Genomic DNA, 20530 nt, shown 5'->3' on the forward strand with positions numbered 1-20530 from the left:
TTTGGGGACACAGACGCAGAAGATGGCCTCCGAGGCCACAATACAGATAGAGTCCCGAGGTGTGTCTGTGTTGTCTCTCCTGGATAAAGAGTTTGAGATGGTCCATCTTCAAAGACTCCTTAGGTGGAACAGCAGATGAGAACAGCAGGGGTTGCTGAAATATGAGAGCCGGACTAGGGAGTCCTCTCTCCCGAGGAGCCTCTCGTAACCGTTCTCGGATCCTTATGTCAATCCGGGCAGCCAGAAGATTGAGATCGTCCAGGGTAGATGGCTGTAACGACCACGGACGTTACATGTCCGTTTCACTAGCTTCTATTTCCAAGCACTCTATTAATTTATCACACACAGTATCACACACAGGAACACAGCAACCCAATTCGGTTTAATAACTCCACTTGATATACAAGCCACTTAATCCAGCAAGCACATTGAGAGCAAGCAACAGTTACAATGCTATCGGGAAGTGCTTCCCACAAATCGTGCGGTGATGGTGCGGGTTAGGAAGTTGTGCCCGCACCATCCCCAGTGGGTGTCAGCTGTATATTACAGCTGGCACTCTGCTGTAATCGCTGGGATTGTAGTTAACTCCGATCCCAGCCACTTAACCCCTTAGATGCCGCGGTCAACATCTAAGTGGTAATAGCCCATCGACCCCCCGTAAAGCAATCTTGGGGGTGCCGATGGTTGCTATGGCAACCGGAGGTCTAACAATGACCACCAGGTCTACCATCTACAAAAGCCTAATAGGCTTCCTGTCAGTGTAAATCTGACAGTTCTAATACATTTCACTCCATAAGTAGTTGAATTATAACAGTGATCAGGCAGTTGGACAAAACAAAAAGTTGCCGGTACCCCAAAATAGTACCAAGACAATCTACAGTCTGTCCCGGAAAAACAAGCCCTCACATAGCTTTCTTGTCGGAAAAAAAAACCGTATAGCTCTTAGTATATGAGAATTTGAGAAAAAGTGATTTTATTGGGCAAAAACTGTAAAACATAAAAACTATATGTTTTGTCTCTCTGTAATTGTACTGACTCACAGAATAAAGCTAACATGTCATTTATACCGTGTGGTGAAAAAAAAAAAAACATTAGAATTGTTATTTTTTTTCTCAACTCGCCTTCTTTAAAATGGAATAAAAACGGACTAAAAAGTCGTATGCTTCCCTAAAATGGTATCAATAAAAACTACAGCTCGTCTCACAAAGAAAGCCTCACCAAGAAAATCCCCCATACGGCTTTATTAATGGAAAAATAATAAAAGGTATGACTCTTGTAAGGGATAAAAATTCATTCTGATGAGCAGGCCAGAGGGGAATATTCCTTCAGTTTCAAGAGTTGGTTATCAAGGTTATCATTATTTTTTATTATTGTTTTACCTAATTATTATACAACCTTATTATGCTCTGATGTACTTCAAAATCCGTGCTCCAGGAGCCCAATGGCACACGCTCCTATCTGAAACTTATAGTGTGCCTAAACAGCAGTTTATGTCTACATAAGTGGTCGCTTAACAATTTATAGTGTGTGTTTCTCCAGTGGCAGAGGCTGGGCACAAAATTTTGGGCACTCAAATGGCATATCAGTGAAAAAATTGCAATTTTCACTTGAGACTATTCACTGCGCATTCATTTCTAAAAAATATCTATGGGGTTAAAATGCTCACTACACTCCCTGATAAATGCCTTGAGGGGTTTCCATTAAGGGGTCACTTCTCAGGGGTTTTCACTATACTAGTACCTCCGGGAAATGCGACATGGCGCCCGAACAACAATCCAGCAAAATCTGCACTAAAAAAGCCAAATGGCGCTCCTTCATTTTTAAGCACTGCTGTTTGCCCAAATAGGAGTTTACAGCAACATATAGAGTATTTCCGTACTTGGAAAAAAAGGTTTTTTTTTACTAAAACTACACCTTATTGGAAAAAATATAATTTCCTATTTTCCCAGCCCAAATCTCTGTCTCTGCGTTTGTGTGTGTATAAGTTCCAGTATGTGTGTATGTGTGTCTTTGTAAATACATTATTTAGTAGCACAGTGAATGATGAAGCAAGGCAGATACAGTTGGAAGCGGGACCAGCACGTTCATATCTATCTATCTATCTATCTATCTATCTATCTATCTATCTATCTATCTATCTATCTATCTATCTATCTATCTATCTATCTATCTATCTATCTATCTATCTATCTACAAATCGAGAAATCTATCACTTGAGAAAGGCTCCTGCGTTAAACTGAAACGTCGTGTTTTTTATGGACCAATAAAGCACCTTTTTCTACTTTTTCTACTTTGCTTATACCTTGGAGTATTGAACTATAGACTGTGACCTGTGTCCTGTTGGCCAGCTGCCATACCGTCAAGTAGGTACGGCTCAGTGGGTCCACGTAACCAACGTGACACTATCTATCTATCTATCTATCTATCTATCTATCTATCTATCTATCTATCTATCTATCTATCTATCTATCTATCTATCTATCTATCTATCTATCTATCTATCTATCTATCTATATCTATGTATCAATCCTTCTATGTATCTCATATCTTACTATCTATCTGTTGTGCTTGTTGTAGCTGACCGTCGGCTCATCGTACTTACCGGCAGCCGCGACCGCAGGATACAAGGAACTTGCTGGCTGGCGGGAGTTCCAGGAGATGCCTTGTCCCCAGCCTTAAAGGGCCAGCGCGCACCAATAATGTGTTTCCTACCCAATCCTCAGATCACCCTGGATTATATAAAGCACTTTGCCCTTCCCCTCCTAGCCTGAGCATTGTTGTTGTCTTCCCATGTTAGTCTAAGCAAATGGTCCCTTAATTGTATCCTGTTCCCCTATCCTATATCCTATTGCTGTGTTTTTTCCAGAGTGAAGGCTACTGTTGGAGTCGTGTTCATCATCATCTGCCTCGCTAATGTGTCATCTGTAACGCTGAGTGTCACCTGCGTCGCTAACTGTCATCTGTCACTTTGAGTGTCATCTGTGCCGAGTTTCATTTGTGCCACGTGCTATCTGTGCCAGAGTGTCTACTACGCCAAGTACCTGCTATGTCACGTGTCTATCAGGACTGCTATACAGGTACACTTGTTAAAAGACTCTTATTGACAGTAGTTGGCACATATGTTTTATTAAATTGTTCTAATCATGTAATTACATGTCATGTTTTATTTAAACTTGTTGCACACATTGTCTGAAATGTTTGAGAAAGGCCCATGCAGGCTGAAACATTGCATTCACGTATGGGTGAATAAAACTTATTTCACTTTTGAAATCTATCTATCTATCTATCTATCTATCTATCTATCTATCTATCTATCTATCTATCTATCTATCTATCTATCTATCTATCTATCTATCTATCTATCTATCTATCTATCTATCTATCTATCTATCTATAATAAAAGAAAGTCCAGAGCAGCACCATACAACAAAGCAAGTATGGGATAAGTGCACGTCTAACAACACAGGCTATGTCCTATTATTCACAAAGCAAAAAAATGGGCAGCACTCCAGGATGTCAGGGTGAAAACCCAAAAGATGAAGGACTTTAATCCATAAAAGAGCAGCGATGTTTTGGCAGATGCAACTGCCTTTTTCAGGAAAATATTGTTATATAAACATCTAAAAAACAGTTGTGTTCACATACATTGAGTATAAAGTGAATTGTATGAATTCAGTTATCTATTGTGTATAAGCTTACATAGGTATACATACAAAATACATAAATCAATAAGTGCCCCAATAAAGTGCACCTGTGCAAAGTTTTAAATGCACTAGTTAGACTCACTGAAAATACGTCCCCATGTCAATAAAGCATAGAATTACATATAACCGGTGTTCTAAACCCCAACTGAGCAGATGCAAAAGAGTTAACTGTGTCATCCTGGGTCTGATCACTCTGTTTGATAACCCGCATGCGCACAGTCTATCTGAGTATAACTGACGCCATGTTTGATGAGGGAAAACGTGTCTCACTATATTCTATTAAGAGCAAGCAGCATCATAGGGAGGGCAGGATTTCAGCAGCAACATTTTATTGTCGGGCATTTTTACGTCATTCCTACAATAAAATGTCGCTGCAGCAATCTTGCCCTTCCTATGGAGTATTTCCAGTGAGTCGGACTGGTGAGTATAAAACTTTGCACAGGTGCACTTTATTGGGGCACTTATGTTTATATAACAATTTTTTCCTTAAACTTTTGTGTGATTACAATCCAATCAGCCTTATTGGCTGACCTGTATAAATATGTGATCCTTGCACTTTATGCTTGCTTGAAAAGACAGTTGCATTGGCCGAAATGTCGCTGCTCTTATATGGGTTAAAGCCCTTCATCTTTTGGGTTTTCACCCTGACATGCTGGAGTGCTTCAGGCGATACTCTGTATTACTACACTACTGCATTATCACATAGTTATTATTATGGATTATGTGGACATTCCAATCCAGGGTGTTTTTAACTATCTGTGTTTTAAATGTATGTAATTTGTGGGTAATTTTTCCCTAATGGGATAATAAAGATTTATATTTGTTATTTCGTTGTGTATTGATGTTATTTGCGCATCAGGTATATTTTTGGGAATTCTGCTATCATCTATCTATCTATCTATCTATCTATCTATCTATCTATCTATCTATCTATCTATCTATCTATCTATCTATCTATCTATCTATCTATCTATCTATCTATCTATCTATCTATCTATCTATCTATCTATCTATCCATACAAAGAAGAGCAGCACCGAAAAGAAAAGTCCTTTTCAAAAGGTTTGTGTGTGCAAGCCTCAAGACTGCGACTTCTAGTCCCACAATTTAGACATTCAAAAGACAGCCAGCACTCCAAATCTCACATTTCAAGTGAAAAAAAGGAATTTATTCACCCATATGGCCAAGTGCAACATTTCAGCACCAGCATGGTACTTTCTCAAGCTTGAGAAAGGCCCATGCTGGGGCTGAAACGTCACACTTTGCCATATGGATGAATAAATTCCTTTTTTTCACTTGAAACCTAAGATGTGGAATACTGCCTGTCTTTTGAATATCTATCTATCTATCTATCTATCTATCTATCTATCTATCTATCTATCTATCTATCTATCTATCTATCTATCTATCTATCTATCTATCTATCTATCTATCTATCATCTATCAATCTATCATCTATCTATCTTGATATATAGTATTGTTTTAGGCTGGTGCTACATGGCAACTTGTTCCGTAGCCTACAAGGCAAGTAATGACAGTGAATGTGGACGTGGTAATTTTAGTTGCGATGTAGGCTACTGGACAAAGCGATTTTTGGCCATGGGACCAGTGTCGTGGCCAAAGTCACCATGTAACCCCAGCCTAGAACTATACTATATATCAATATGATAGATAGATAGATAGATAGATAGATAGATAGATAGATAGATAGATAGATAGATAGATAGATAGATAGATAGATAGATAGATAGATAGATAGATAGATTTTAATATATTTTTATATCTAGGTTGCAATTGTTTTGTGTTATGCACATATCATATATATATCATATATATTGATGTATTGTAGAGTATTAGGCAGTGGCGTAGCTATAGGGGTCGCAGCGGTCGCAATTGTGGCCGGGCCCCGAAGCGTGGGGGGCCCGCAGCCCCCCGCACCACATCAATAAAAAGTTACTATAGTAACTCGGCCCGCGGGCCCATGTTACTATAGTAACTGACAGTACTTACCTTCCTGGTTCCTGAATCGCAGCGGAGGTCCTGACGTCACAACACTATGCGCCGCACACAACATCGTGATGGATGGAGTCAGGACAGAGCTTCCGCCTGGCAGAAGAGGAGAGTAAGATTAATATCCCTGTCTGCTGAAGCTTATTGGCGGGGTCCGACTCACAGGAGCCGGCCAATCAGCTGTTTTGAAGGGGCCGCAGCACTCGTACCAGAGCTGCTTCCCCTTCATTCCGGTCTCACTGTCAATCCGTGTCGGCGATTAGCAGTGTGAGCGAGTAAGGGAAATGAAGGGGAAGCATCTCTCGTACGAGTGCTGCGGCCCCTTCAAAACAGCTCATTGGCGTGCTCACGGGGGTCGGACCCTGACCCATCAGCTATTGATGGCCTATCCTGAGGATAGGCCATCAATGTTTAGGGGCTGGACAAGTCCTTTAAGCCTACGATGTACCAGGGTTAGAGGGCCCCCGAGACAGGATCACAGATTGTGTCATGCTGTCTGCTGGGCCTTGTATCTAAGCCAATCACATTGTAGGCTTGGGTACATTGCCCATGTGTGATCCTGTCTTATGGGCCCTGTATTACTGTATGAGATTACTGTCAGCTGGACCCTGTATCTAAGCCTACCTTGTGGTAGGCTTAGATACAGGGTCCCACAGATAGTATAACACATGGGCCCTGTATCTAAGCCTAACACATGTGTTACTAATAGTTTTTTGTGTGTTTTCTTACAGGTTCCGTCATTGGACTACGTCGGATTCCAGGACTACTTAGATGACGGCTTTTTTTATTATCAATAAAATGGTTAATGAGGGTTGTGTGTTTTTTTTTTTTTATTTCAATACAATATTTTTTCTATGTCTTTGTGTTTTTTTTTTAAACATTATTACTACCGCCTTAGTAATGGCCACCGGCTGATTGACAGCGTCCATTGCTAAGGCGGGGCTTAGTGTTAGCCCGTACAGAGGCTAACACTAACCCCCTTTATTACCCCGGTACCCATCACCACCAGGGGTGCTGGGAAGAGCCGGGTACAATTCAGTACTTGACCATCTGTAGTGATGGTCGGGCAAGGGGGTGACCGCAGGCTGGTATTAACAGGCTGGGAAAGGCCAAATACAGTGGCCCTTCCCACCCTGGTAATGCTAGGCTGCTGCTGCTTTATTGTATCTGTATGAAAAATGGGGAAGACCCCACGTCATTTAAAAAAAAAAAAAAAAAAAAAAAAAATTGGAAAGAACGATGTGGGGTCCCCCCCAATTTTCATAACCAGCCAGATACAATACAGCAGCTGCAGGCAGCATTACCAGGGTGGTAGGTACCACTGTTTTTGGCCTTCCACAGCCTACTGCTACTGTCACTGCAGATGGTCGGGTACTGGTTCGTAACCCGGCGCTTCCCAGTACCCCTGCTAACATTAAGCCCCGCCTTAGTAATGGAGGTTGTCAATCAGCCAACGACCATTACTAAGGCGTTAATAATAAAGTTTAAAAAAGTACAAGCACATAGAAAAAATATTTTATTGAAATAAAAAAACACAATCCCCACTATCCATTATATTGATAATAAAAAAAGCTGTCATTGAAGTAGTCCTCGAATCCGAAGTAGTTCAACAACCAAATTTGTAAAAAAACACAAACACACAAAAATAATTAGTAACACATAAAGAAGCAAAACAATTATTATTCTTACCTTTCCTGGGTCCAGCGCTGGAGCCGCAATGTCCTCGAGCTGGGCCCTATATATAATCCAATCATGTGTGATTGTTGGGTCACTCCGGCCCTGTGAAAGCTCCCGGCTTCACTGTCCATATATGGACAGTGATGTTAGGAGCCGAGCAGGAGTCCCATGCAGAGCCCGGGACTGCGGCTCTGGGTTGTCCTTGACATCACTGTCCATATATGGACAGTGATGCCAGGAGAAGAGAAGGAGTCCCAAGCAGAGCGCTTCAAGCGGCTCTGTTTCGGTACTCTGGCTATGGGGAAGTCCCTTACATCACTGTCTATATATGGACAGTGATGTTAGAAGCTTCCACATTGCCGGAGTCCCAAAACAGAGCCGCTTCAAGCGCTCTGCCTGGGACTCCTGCTCTGCTCCTGACATCACTGTCCATATATGGACAGTGATGTCAGGGGCTTCCCCATAGCCGGAGTCCTAAAACAGAGCCGCATCAAGCGCTCTGCCTGGGACTCCTCTCCTTCTGACATCACTGTTCATATATGGATAGAGACGTCAGGTGCAGAGCAGGAGTCCCAGGCAAAGCACTAATAGTGCTCTCCCCGGGACTTCTGCTCTGGGGTTGCCCCTGACATCACTGTCCATATATGGACAGTGAAGTCAGGAGAAGAGGAGTCCCAGGCAGAGTGCTTGAAGTTGCTCAGTTTCGGGAACTCCAGATATTGGGAAGCTAATAGTGCTCTGCCCAGGACTCCGGCTCTGGGGTTGCCCCTGACATCACTGTCTATATATGGTCAGTGATGTTAGAAGCTTCCACAGAGCCAGAGTACCGAAGCAGAGCTTCTATAAGTGCTCTGCCCGGGATTTCACCTCTGCTCAGGACATCACTGTCTATATATCGACAGTGATGTTAGAGGCATCCACAGAGCCAGTGTACCGGAGCAGAGCCTCTACTAGCGCTCAGCCCTGGACTTCAGCTCTGCTTCGGACATCACTATCCATATATGAACAGTGACGTAGAGAGCAGTGATGTGAATAGGGCCTAGCGTGAGGAAGCTCAGGAGCACGCATGTTAATGTGGTGTCTCCCCCTCAGCCTCTGTTCTGCATAGAATTCAGGTACACTTTAAGGCCAAAACAGGTTGTGTCCTTCAGGGGTTAAACTAATATATTTTTGGTGCTTTTGTTTTTAAGGCAATATATAGCTTATTTGCCATTTTAAATATTTTATTTTAAAAAGTAATTTTATGTGCTATAGCAGTTCTCTAGGAAGAATTCCTTATAATGTCCCATTTGCTCTGGATTTGAATAACAACAGCGTATAAACCATTTTCTATGTGAGATATTCTTGTTTTACTAATTTTCTAAATCTTGCTCTTCATTAACCCACAGTGAGGGAAAGGACTGTGTCACCTTGAAAGATTTGACTTTTTATCCTCCGGTATACTATATAACGATAATTACTTTCTAAAAATATACCAACTGTTTAAAGTTAAATAAGATTAAGCAAATTTCATAATTAGAAGTACATTAATATATAATAATATTTGCATATAATAATTGCAGATGGTAACAGTGGGTCACTTGGTTGTGAATAATTTAAATAATACCACAATAAACAAGCTATGTACAGAATTACCTGGGAGAGTTTGTTCATCACATAACGTTATGTGATATAAAGACTGTATATAAAAAAAAATCTACAAATGTTAATTTGACAGTTCTGAAAACACTGTAAAGCGCTTTTTTTGTAAGATCTAAATATAAAAAATATATCTGGTACTCTGTTTCTGAAATATAATTTTGTCAGATGCAGTATGTCTATAGGCTCACTATATAGATGTCCTTCTAGCCACAAACAGGTCCCCATGATTGCTTGGCTTAAAAACTGCTCTACTCAAGGCAAATCTGCATCGGCGCAGACTTCCTGAGCTCTCCTCTTGATTGGTTGCCTGATTATAAAGAGAGCTGTGTGGTGGTTGAACAACTACTAAACAGTCCCCTATATCTCCTCCATGCACTGATCCGTAAGATCAGTATATTTAAATAAATGGGGAAAAAAACAACACAATCACACCACTGGGAAATGGAAAACTATAATAATCATTTTTTTGCATAACTTTTTAAACTGTGTTTATTGCATTTGTTTAGCAACCACTTATTTTTTAGAAGATCAAAAAAGGCATGTTATATAGCACCACTTAAAGGAGTTTCCAACTACTTTAAAAAAATAAAAAATACTGCCTTGTAATTTTGGCCCCTGACTATAGTTGAAACAATTTTATCTATTTAAATCAGCTTTACTCTGTATTATTTATATAGTGGTGTGTTTACAATATTTTGCACATGCGCAATGAAAGCGATTTCATTGCGCAAGTCGCATTAAAAGTCTGTACATTGCGCCTGTGTTTGAGGCATCCTAAGCCTCCTCAATACCTGCCCCATTCTTTCTTAGATTACGTCTCAATGCGAGCACTATTTTATTTTCATTCATGTTATCCCTCAGTGCCAGCGCGCCCCGCAAAGATGGTTTCTACAGTGATAATGGCACTGAAGAATAACATGAATGTTATATTCCTCAGTGCTATTATCACTGGAGATACCATCTTTGCAGGGCACGCGGGAACTAAGGAATCACATGAATGAAAATAGTGCTCGCATTGAGACGTAATCTAAGATAGAACAGGGCGGGTATTGAGGGGGCTTAGGATGCCTCAAACACATATTGTAGGTGTTGGCGCAAGGGGAAGAAGACATCATTCAGAAGACAAGAAGCAAGAAGAATGGAAGGGGAGCTAAGTCCGGGAGTCAGGATTGAAGAAGACCGAACAAGACATCAGCGGAAGATAAAATTCAGACGTTACGGAGTCACGTGACACTAGACGGAATTAGAAGACAGTAAGTATATTTTAAAAATACTTTAATAAATATTTATTAGGTATTGCTGTATTGTTTATCAAAAGTGGACAACCCCTTTAAATGAAGACAAAAAATTGCTGCATAGTCATCTTTACTGTCATAGGATGCCACCGTTTCACCAAGTCAGTATGTGAAATTTCTCATCTGCTACATGTGCCCAGGTCAACTGTTAGTGCTATTATTTTTAAGTGTATGTGTCTAGGAGTGACAACAGCTCAGCCTCAAAGACCATTCAAACTCACAGAGCAGGACTGCTGAAGTGTATGTTGTTTAGAGAGTTCGAAACTGCCTCTGGAGTTGACATCAGCATAAGAACTGTGTGTTGGCAGATGGATTTTTATGGTCGAGCAGCAACACACAAGGTTAAGATCACCATGGGCAATGCCAAATGATGACTGGAGTGGTGTAAATCCCACCAACACTGTACACTGGAGAAGTAGAAACATGTTCTCTGAAGCAGTGTTGAACTGGGGTTCCTAAAGCCCACCAGTGGAATTGAATCTGGGAGCCCAACCAGGGCTGTTTTTTGACAAAGTTTGGCCCTGGGTAGTGGCATAATGATCATGGTCGCATGGGGCCTTCCCCGGATCCCCTCAGGCTGTCAAATTAGGCAGTCTGTGCCATGCTGCATACAAGGTCCTAATACTGAGTTGTGTCAGGACGTTATATGCGACACAGTACATAATGTCCTGATGCTGGAGTTTGTATGCTGCATCACATACAATATTCTGATGCTGCCCGACGTCAGAACTTTTTATGCCCCACGGCACAGACCAGGACGGGTATGGCAGTCTGAGGGTATATGGGGAGGGCCCCTTGCGGACAAGAGAATATGGAGGAGCGGTGAGTAGAGGCTTTTTTATATATATATATATATATATATATATACACACACACATATTTACATATATACACATATATACACACATATATACACACACATACATATACATTATATATACAGTATATATATATATATATATATATATATATATATATACACATTTGTCTGCTATATATATGTATATATATATATATATATATATATATATATATATATATAGTTATACACATATACAGCACTGTGCAAAAGTTTTATTTAGCAAAGTAAGAATGCTTTCAAAAATAGAAGTGTTGATATTTTATTTCTATCAATGAACAAAATGCAAAGTGAATGAACAGAAGAGAATTCTAAATCAAATCAATATTTGGTGTGACTACCCTTTGCCTTCAAAACACCATAAATTCTGCTAGGTACACTTGCACACAGTTTTTGAAGGAAATCGGCAGGGAGGTTATTCCAAACATCTTGCAGAACTAACCACAGATCTGCTGTGGATGTAGGCTTCCTCAAATCCTTCTGTCCCTTTATGTAATTCCAGACAGACTTGGATAGCAAGATTGGAGGTTTTCTTCAGTGCACAGTTTGCCATATGTATGCACGATTGGAGCAGGAGTTCCAGGGTGAATACCTCTGTGGCAGATGTGAGCATGTTGGTCACCTGGAAGCTCGTATTAGAGATCTGGAGGAGCAGAATGCAACACTGGGGAGGATAGACAATCTTGAGCTGAGCTTGCTGCTCACGGAGCATGCAGTTAGTGGGTTAGAACTGGAGGGTGAAGACATGGGTGAGCAGGATCAGGTAAGTAGCTGGGTTAATGTAGTTAGGGGCAGTAGAAAGGGGTCAAAGAAAAGGAAGGCCGATCCGGTTTCTGACATTCCAGGCAAAATTGCCAAGTTGGGTGATGATGCGAGGGTGTCAGTCTCAGAAATGGCAGCCCTAGTGGATACTGATCTCCCTAACAGCCGCGAGAACAGCCCAGCTAGTAGTCGGCGGGATGGTAATGCAGGTAAGCCAAGACAATTGATAGTCGTAGGGGATTCTATAATCAGGAAGACGGATAGAATAATTTGTCGCCAAGACCACCTCAACCTAATGGTTTGCTGTCTCCCTGGTGCCAGGGTTCGGCATGTGGTGGAACGGGTGGACAAATTGCTGGGAGGGGCTGGTGATGATCCAGCTGTCGTGGTCCATGTCGGTACCAACGACAGAATAAATGGTAGGTGGAGGAGCCTTAAGAATAATTTTAAAGAACTAGGCTACAAGCTGAAGGGAAGGACCTCCAAGGTTGTATTCTCAGGAATACTGCCTGTGCCATGCGCATCACAGGAAAGACAGCGGGAGCTCAGGGAGTTAAATGCATGGCTGAAGTCTTGGTGTAGAGGAGAAGGATTTGGGTTCCTAGAGCACTGGGCTGACTTTTCATTGAGGTACAAACTGTATTCTGCAGATGATTTGCACCTAAATGGAAGGGGGTCCGCTCTGCTGGGTGAGAGAATTCTAGCTGGGGTGGTGGAGTATTTAAACTAGGGCTGAGGAGGGAGGTCAATGTAGAAAAAAAAAGGGGTAGCCAGGTTAGAAAGGGGTCAGACTATATTGGTGGGGGGAGAAACAGAATGTGGGGAGAGGACTAGACAACAAGATAAGGAGATCCTTTCGTTACAAAACATCAGTGTAAATAAAAAGGCCCAATTAATGTCAAATCACATTTCTGATAATAAAAGTGAAAAACTGACAGGCAAGTTAAAGTGTATGTTCACAAATGCCAGAAGAAGTCTAGCAAGCAAAATGGGGGAGCTGGAGGCCTTGATACTGGAAGAAAATATAGATATAGTTGGTGTTGCTGAAACATGGCTGGACTCTTCACATGACTGGGCTGTAAATCTGCAGGGTTTTACACTTTTTCGGAAAGACATGACAAATAGGAAAGGTGGTGGTGCATGTCTGTATGTGAGAAGTGATATAAAGGCGAGTGTGAAAGAGACAATAGTGGGTGAAGACTGTGAGGAGGTTGAAACCTTGTGGGTGGAACTAGAAAGGGAGGTAAACACTGAAAAAATTACTTTTGGTGTAATCTATAGACCCCCCAATATAACTGAGGAGATGGAAGTTCAGCTATATAAACAGATGGAGCGGGCTGCACAGGCGGGTACTGTAGTGATAATGGGAGATTTTAATTTCCGGAATATTAATTGGTGTCATGGTTCAGCTTCAACTGCAAAGGGGAGACATTTCCTCAACCTGTTGCAGGAATGTTTTATGGGCCAGTTTGTGGAAGACCCGACTAGAGGTGAAGCTCTGTTGGATCTGGTCATTTCTAATAATGCAGAACTTGTTGGGAATGTCAATGTTCGTGAAAACCTCGGTAACAGTGATCATAATATAGTTACATTTTACCTATACTGTAAAAAACAAACGCAGGCTGGGAGGGCAAAAAAATTAATTTTAAGAAAGCCAATTTCCCCAGGATGAAGGCTGTAATTCAGGATATAGACTGGGAAGAACTAATATCAAATAATGGGACAAATGATAATTGGGAGATTTTCAAATCTACTTTGAGTTATTATAGTGCAAAATTTATTCCTATAGGTAACAAGTATAAACGACTCAAATTAAACCCCACATGTCTTACACCTTCTGTGAAAGGGGCAATACACGACAAAAAAATGGCATTTAAAAAATACAAATCTGAGGGTACATCTGCAGCCTTTGTAAAATATAAAGATCTTAAAGGAACAGTGTCATCACAAATAATTTTTTTATATGTTAAAGATGTTAGTGCTTTAATAAAAACGTTTATATTCATTTGTGTGTTTGTGTTTTACTGTTTCTTATTTTTACACTTTTTCTTCCCTATGGGGGCTGCCATTTTTTGTTCCATTTCTGTGTGTGTCGATTAACGACACACACAGACATGGAATACGGCAGCCACAGTCCCATAGGGACTGCGAACGGCTCCCGTCCCATTGACTGCCGTGTACGGCGTCTGTGTGGGAACTGCGCATGCGCCGCTCCCAAACAGTCCTATTCGAAATTGGCGCCGTCCGGCGCCATTTTCCTGTGGACCGGAAGTCGCGGCCGGACAGTAATATTACTACTTCCGGTCGCGGCTTCCGGACTTGTGCACATGGAACAGCGGCAGCAAACGGAGCGGACGGGCCGGAGGGAGCCGCGGCGGCAGGAGCAGGTAAGAGATTTCAATGTATGTTAGTGTTTGTGTGTGTTTACTACTGTATGTAAACCTACTACACTGTGGGTTACCTCAAAAAATGGCGACACACAGTGTAGGAGGTTAAACCTTTCAAACCCCTCGTTTATCCCGGCACTAGCCAGGATAAAGGAGGGGGGATGCTGAGAGCTCACTAGAGCGAGGGCTTTTAACCCAATGTTGCAATGCTGCAATTTTGGGAACAGCTCCATCTAGTGACCAAAAATGGGTAGTATTATAAATTAGAAATAATTTATAATATTTCCTGACTCGTGAAAAAAATAAAAAAAATTTGAACAATGTTTAATCACCCACACACTAAATGTTTAATTTTTTTTAAAAAAACATGTTTTTCTGGCAACACATTCCCTTTAATAAAATCTGTAAAAAGGTAATAAAATTAGCAAAAATACAAAATGAAAGGCAGGTGGCCAAGGATAACAAAACAAATCCCCAAAAATTCTTCAAGTATATAAATGCTAAAAAGCCAAGGTCTGAACATGTAGGACCCTTAGATAGTGGTAATGGCGAGTTGATCACAGGGGATCAAGAAAAGGCAGAGTTACTAAATGGGTTCTTTAGCTCTGTATATACAACAGAAGAAAGAGCAGCTGATGTAGCCGGTGCAAGTGCTGTTAATATATCAGTTGATATACTGAATTGGATGAATGTAGATATGGTCCAAGCTAAATAAAATAAAATAAATGTGCACAAGGCCCCGGGAACAGATGGGTTACACCCTAGAGCTCTTAAAGAGCTTAGTTCAGTTATTTCTGTCCCCCTTTTCATAATATTCAGAGAATCTCTAGTGACTGGTATAGTGCCAAGGGACTGGCGCAGCGCAAATGTGGTGCCGATTTTCAAAAAGGGCTCTAGGTCTTCCCCGGGTAATTATAGACCAGTAAGCTTAACATCCATCATGGGGAAAATGTTTGAGGGGCTATTGAGGGACTATATACAGGATTATGTGACAATAAATAGCATTATAAGTGACAGCCAGCACGGTTTTACTAAGGACAGAAGTTGTCAAACTAACCTAATCTTTTTTTATGAAGATGTGAGCAGAAGCCTAGACACAGGGGCCGCTGTGGATTTAGTGTTTTTGGACTTTGCAAAGGCATTTGACACTGTCCCCCATAGACGCCTGCTGGGTAAATTAAGGACTATAGGTTTAGAAAATATAGTTTGTAATTGGATTGAGAATTGGCTCAAGGACCGTATCCAGAGAGTTGTGGTCAATGATTCCTACTCTGAATGGTCCCCGGTAATAAGTGGTGTACCCCAGGGTTCAGTGCTGGGACCACTATTATTCAACTTATTTATTAATGATATAGAAGATGGGATTAATAGCACTATTTCTATTTTTGCAGATGACACCAAGCTATGTAATATAGTTCAGTCTATGGAAGATGTTCATGAATTGCAGGCAGATTTAAACAAACTAAGTGTTTGGGCGTCCACTTGGCAGATGAAGTTTAATGTAGATAAATGTAAAGTTATGCATCTGGGTACGAACAACCTACATGCATCATATGTCCTAGGGGGAGCTACACTGGCGGATTCACTTGTTGAGAAGGATCTGGGTGTACTTGTAAATCATAAACTCAATAACAGCATGCAGTGTCAATCAGCTGCTTCAAAGGCCAGCAGGATATTGTTGTGTATTAAAAGAGGCATGGACTAGCGGGACAGGGATGTAAAATTGCCACTTTACAAAGCATTAGTGAGGCCTCATCTAGAATATGCAGTTCAGTTCTGGGCTCCGGTTCATAGAAAGGATGCCCTGGAGTTGGAAAAAATACAAAGAAGAGCAACGAAGCTAATAAGGGGCATGGAGAATTTAAGTTATGAGGAAAGATTGAAAAAATTAAACCTATTTAGCCTTGAAAAAAGACAACTAAGGGGGGACATGATTAACTTATATAAATATATTAATGGCACATACAAAAAATATGGTGAAATCCTGTTCCATGTAAAACCCCCTCAAAAAACAAGGGGGCACTCCCTCCGTCTGGAGAAAAAAAGGTTCAAGCTGCAGAGGCGACAAGCCTTCTTTACTGTGAGAACTGTGAATCTATGGAATAGCCTACCGCAGGAGCTGGTCACAGCAGGGACAGTAGATGGCTTTAAAAAAGGGTTAGATAATTTCCTAGAACAAAAAAATATTAGCTCCTATGTGTAGACATTTTTCCTTCCCTTTTCCCGTCCCTTGGTTGAACTTGATGGACATGTGTCTTTTTTCAGCCGTACTAACTATGTAACTATGTAACTATGTAACTTGATGATGTTGCGATCAGAGCTCTGTGGGAGCCATATCATCACTTCCATGGTCTCAAAATTCTGGGGTATGTGTACCCACTAGGCCGCTCTGCCATAGCGGAGTGGCAGCTGACCAAACAAGTCAATGTAAAGTCTAAGCAGGAAGTCAGAGGTCTGCGGTCGCGGAGAGGTGAGAGAAGGCGGCGGTCCGTGACCGTGGCCATTAGAGTACCCCCCTTGCACCCCCTGTTTAGGTCCAGAGCATGAGTGGAATTTTTTAATGAGGATACAGGCATTAACGTTCTGTTCTAGCTCCCAAGACCTGTCCTCAGGACCAAATCCTTTCCAGTCCACCAGATAGAATGTCTTTCTTACTACTCTCTTGTAGTCCAGAATCTCCTTCACCTCGAAGACGTAAGAAGAACCACTGTGAGCCACTGCAGAACTAGGAGATTAACTGTAGCGGTTCGGGACCACAGGCTTTAGGAGGGACACATGGAACGAGTTGGGGATTTTGAGAGTAGGAGGCAGCCGAAGCTTATAGAACACTGGGTTTATCTGTAGTAACACCTCAATGGGGCAGAGGAACCTGGGATCGAATTTGTGGGAAGGGTTTTTCAGACGAATATTCTTTGAAGAGAGCCAGACCTTGACTCCGTGGAGAGACTGAGAAGGAACCCTTCTTTTCTTATCGGCATATGCTTTCATGCGATCCACTGCCTGAAGAATCGCGGACTTGGTCTGCTGCAAGATATGAAGAAAAGTCCTGAATAAAGAATTGGCTGCAGGCACTTGAGACATAGTTGGCACCGGAAGAGGAACTCGTGAGTACTTACTGTATACAATATACTGTGAAACGGAGAGGAAGCAGTCGACTAACTTGTGTGGTTATAGTATTAGAACACCGACCCAAGGCAAGAGCTGTACCCAATTGTCATGTTGGACAGAGATAAAATGACAGAGATAATTCTCTATTATTTGGTTGATCCTCTCCACTTGACCGTTAGACTGTGGGTGATAGGCAGAAGAGAAGTACAGCTACACATCTAAAAGATTACACAGGGCTCTCCAGAATTTAGACGTGAACTGTACACTCCGGTCAGAAACAATATGAAGAGGTAGTCCATGTAAACGAAAGATATGTTGGATGAACAGATCTGCCAGATGAGGAGCTGAGGGGAGGCCCGATAATGGAATAACATGTGCCATTTTAGAGAAACAATCCACTACTAACCAGATAGTAGTACAATGTGTTGTCAGGCACCGGCAAAGGTCTTGTTTATGGCACAATTAGTACAGGAGGAAACAAAGTAAAAGACATTCCTAGGTAGCGAGGGCCACCGATAATGATGAGCAATAAAGTCCAGAGTCTTACGGACACCAGAATGTCCAGCCAGTTTGGAATTATGCCCCAAGCGGAGAATTATTTTCCTGTCAGCAGGATGGACAAAAATATTTCCAGGAGGAATGTCCATGATCTGCAGAGAATTTACGGCTATAATCCTAGAAGGGTCAATAATATGATGAGGAGTCGTCAGTTTCAAATGCTCGAGACAAAGCATCGGCCATAATGTTTTGGCCGCAAGTCGGAAGTGGGGAAAAAAACATAATCTGGCTAAGAACAGTGACCATCTGGCTTGACGAGGGTTCAGTCACTGTGGTGACTGCAGATAGGTAAGATTCTTGTTATCGGTGTAAATAATGATGGCCTGAGTGTACTGTCACGATTCCAGGGTATGTGGACCCACTAGGCCGCACCACCGTATCGGATGGCAGCTGACCAAACAACAGTCAATGGAAAGTCCAAGCACAAAAGTACCTGTATGAAAGTCCAGACAGGCACGAGATGTAGCAGATGCCTTGTCAGAGATGATGCTTGGCATGGCAGCTGATGCTTAGCGTGGCAGATGACACTGGACGTGGCAGACGACACCAGATGTGGAAGCTGACACAGAACGTGGCAGTTGGCACCAGACATGGCATATGACACAGGACGTGGCAGAACTTCAACACGACTCCAACACTAGACTTTAGCTCAGGAGCAAACCCAGTTACTGGCTACAGGATACGGGAAGCAGGATACGGGAACACTGGGAACAGGATACAACTAAAGGACCATTTTCTTAACGAACATGGGAAGACAACAACAACGCCCAGGCAAAAGTGGAAGGGCAGAGACCTTGTTATAGTCCAGGGTGATCTGGGGATTTGTTAGGGAACTTTTTGCATGTCCCTAGAGGACACTGCAGTGCAGTATAGCCGCGTGTGCTGGCATCAGGGAGTCAGAGGTCTGCAGTCGTGGCAGCCGGGAAGGGAGATAAGGCGGTGGTCCATTACCGCTACACAGGGTTCCTTGTTCTTCTTTATGCTGAAGATAGTTTTTAATGACATTGGCTGTATGTTTGAGGTCGTTGATCTGCTGCAAAATTTGGGGCCAATCAGACGCCTCTCTGATGGTATTGCATGATGGATAAGTATCGGCCTGTATTTCTCAGCATTGAGGACACCATTAATCCTGACCAAATCTCCAACTCCATTTGCTGTAATGCAGCCCAATACTTGCAGGGAACTTCCCCCATGCTTTAGTGTTGCCTGCTATTATTGTACCGCTCTCCAGCCCTTTGGCAAACAAACTGCCTTCTGGTACAGCCAAATATTTAAAATTTTGACTCATCATTACAGAGCACCTGCTGACTTTTTTCTGCACCCCAGTTCCTATGTTTTCGTGCATCGTTAAGTTGCTTGACCTTGTTTCCAAGTCAAAGGTATGGCTTTTTTCTTCCATGAAGACCACTTCTGGCCAGACTTCTCCGAATAGTAGATGGGTGTACCCAGGGGCATTGATAAAGGCTCATGGGCCCTGGTGCAAGAATTCAGCTTGGGCCCCCTACCCCTGCCCCTTTCCAACACCACCAGACCCCTGCAAACAACCAGGCACCTTGCCCAACAGCCCCATGGATGCCCCCACAGTATAATGCCCACCATAGTTGCCTCCACAGTATAATGCTCCCCATAGCTGCCCCCACACAGTATTATGCCCCCCATAGCTGCTCACACAGTATAATGTCCCCAATAGCTGCCCCCACACAGTGTAATACCCCCATAGCTGCCCACACAGTATAATTCCCCCTATAACTGCCCCACACAATATAATGCCCCTTTAACTGACCACCACAGTATAATGCTCCCCACAGTAAAATGCCCCCCCAAGAAAATAGAAGATTTTTTATTAAAATAAGAACATAAATACATACCTACCCCATTCCCACAAGGGGTGGAGGAGATCTTTCTCCTCCTTTGCACTGTGCTGTAAGTGACTCGGCGGAGCCAGGCGCAATGACATCACTACATCGCGTCTGCCTGCCCCGAGCCGCTCACAGCACAGTGAAGGCTCCAGCTTTGAATTTAACTTTATCTGGGTCCTGAAGATGCGGATACATTTGGAAGCGGGACCAACGCGGTCAGCGCTGTGGGCCCCCTAGGCTTAGGGGCCCGGTCGCAACTGCAACCCCTATAACTATCACACTGGGTGTACCTAGGTCCCACTGGTTTCTGCCAGTTCTGAGCTGATGGTACTACTAGACATCTTCTGATTTTGAAGGGAAGTAAGCAGGATGTGCCTTTGATCTGCTGCACTAAGTTTCCTTGACCGACCATTGCGTCTACGGTCCTCAACATTGCCTGTTTCTTTGTGCTTCTTCAAGAGAGCTTGAACAGCACATCTTAAAACCCCAGCCTGCTTTTAAATCTTTGCCTGGGAGAGACCTTGCTGTTGCAGTATAACTAACTTGTGTCTTGTTGCTGTGCTCAGCAATGCCATGGTGTACTTTTGACATGAAACAGTCTTCCACAACCTCACCTTTGTAGCAGAATTTGGCTGTCCCTCACCCAGTTTTAAGCCTCCTACGGAGCCGTTT

Source organism: Rhinoderma darwinii, chromosome 6, assembly GCF_050947455.1.
Source record: "Rhinoderma darwinii isolate aRhiDar2 chromosome 6, aRhiDar2.hap1, whole genome shotgun sequence".
In the NCBI taxonomy this organism is placed as follows: domain Eukaryota; kingdom Metazoa; phylum Chordata; class Amphibia; order Anura; family Rhinodermatidae; genus Rhinoderma; species Rhinoderma darwinii.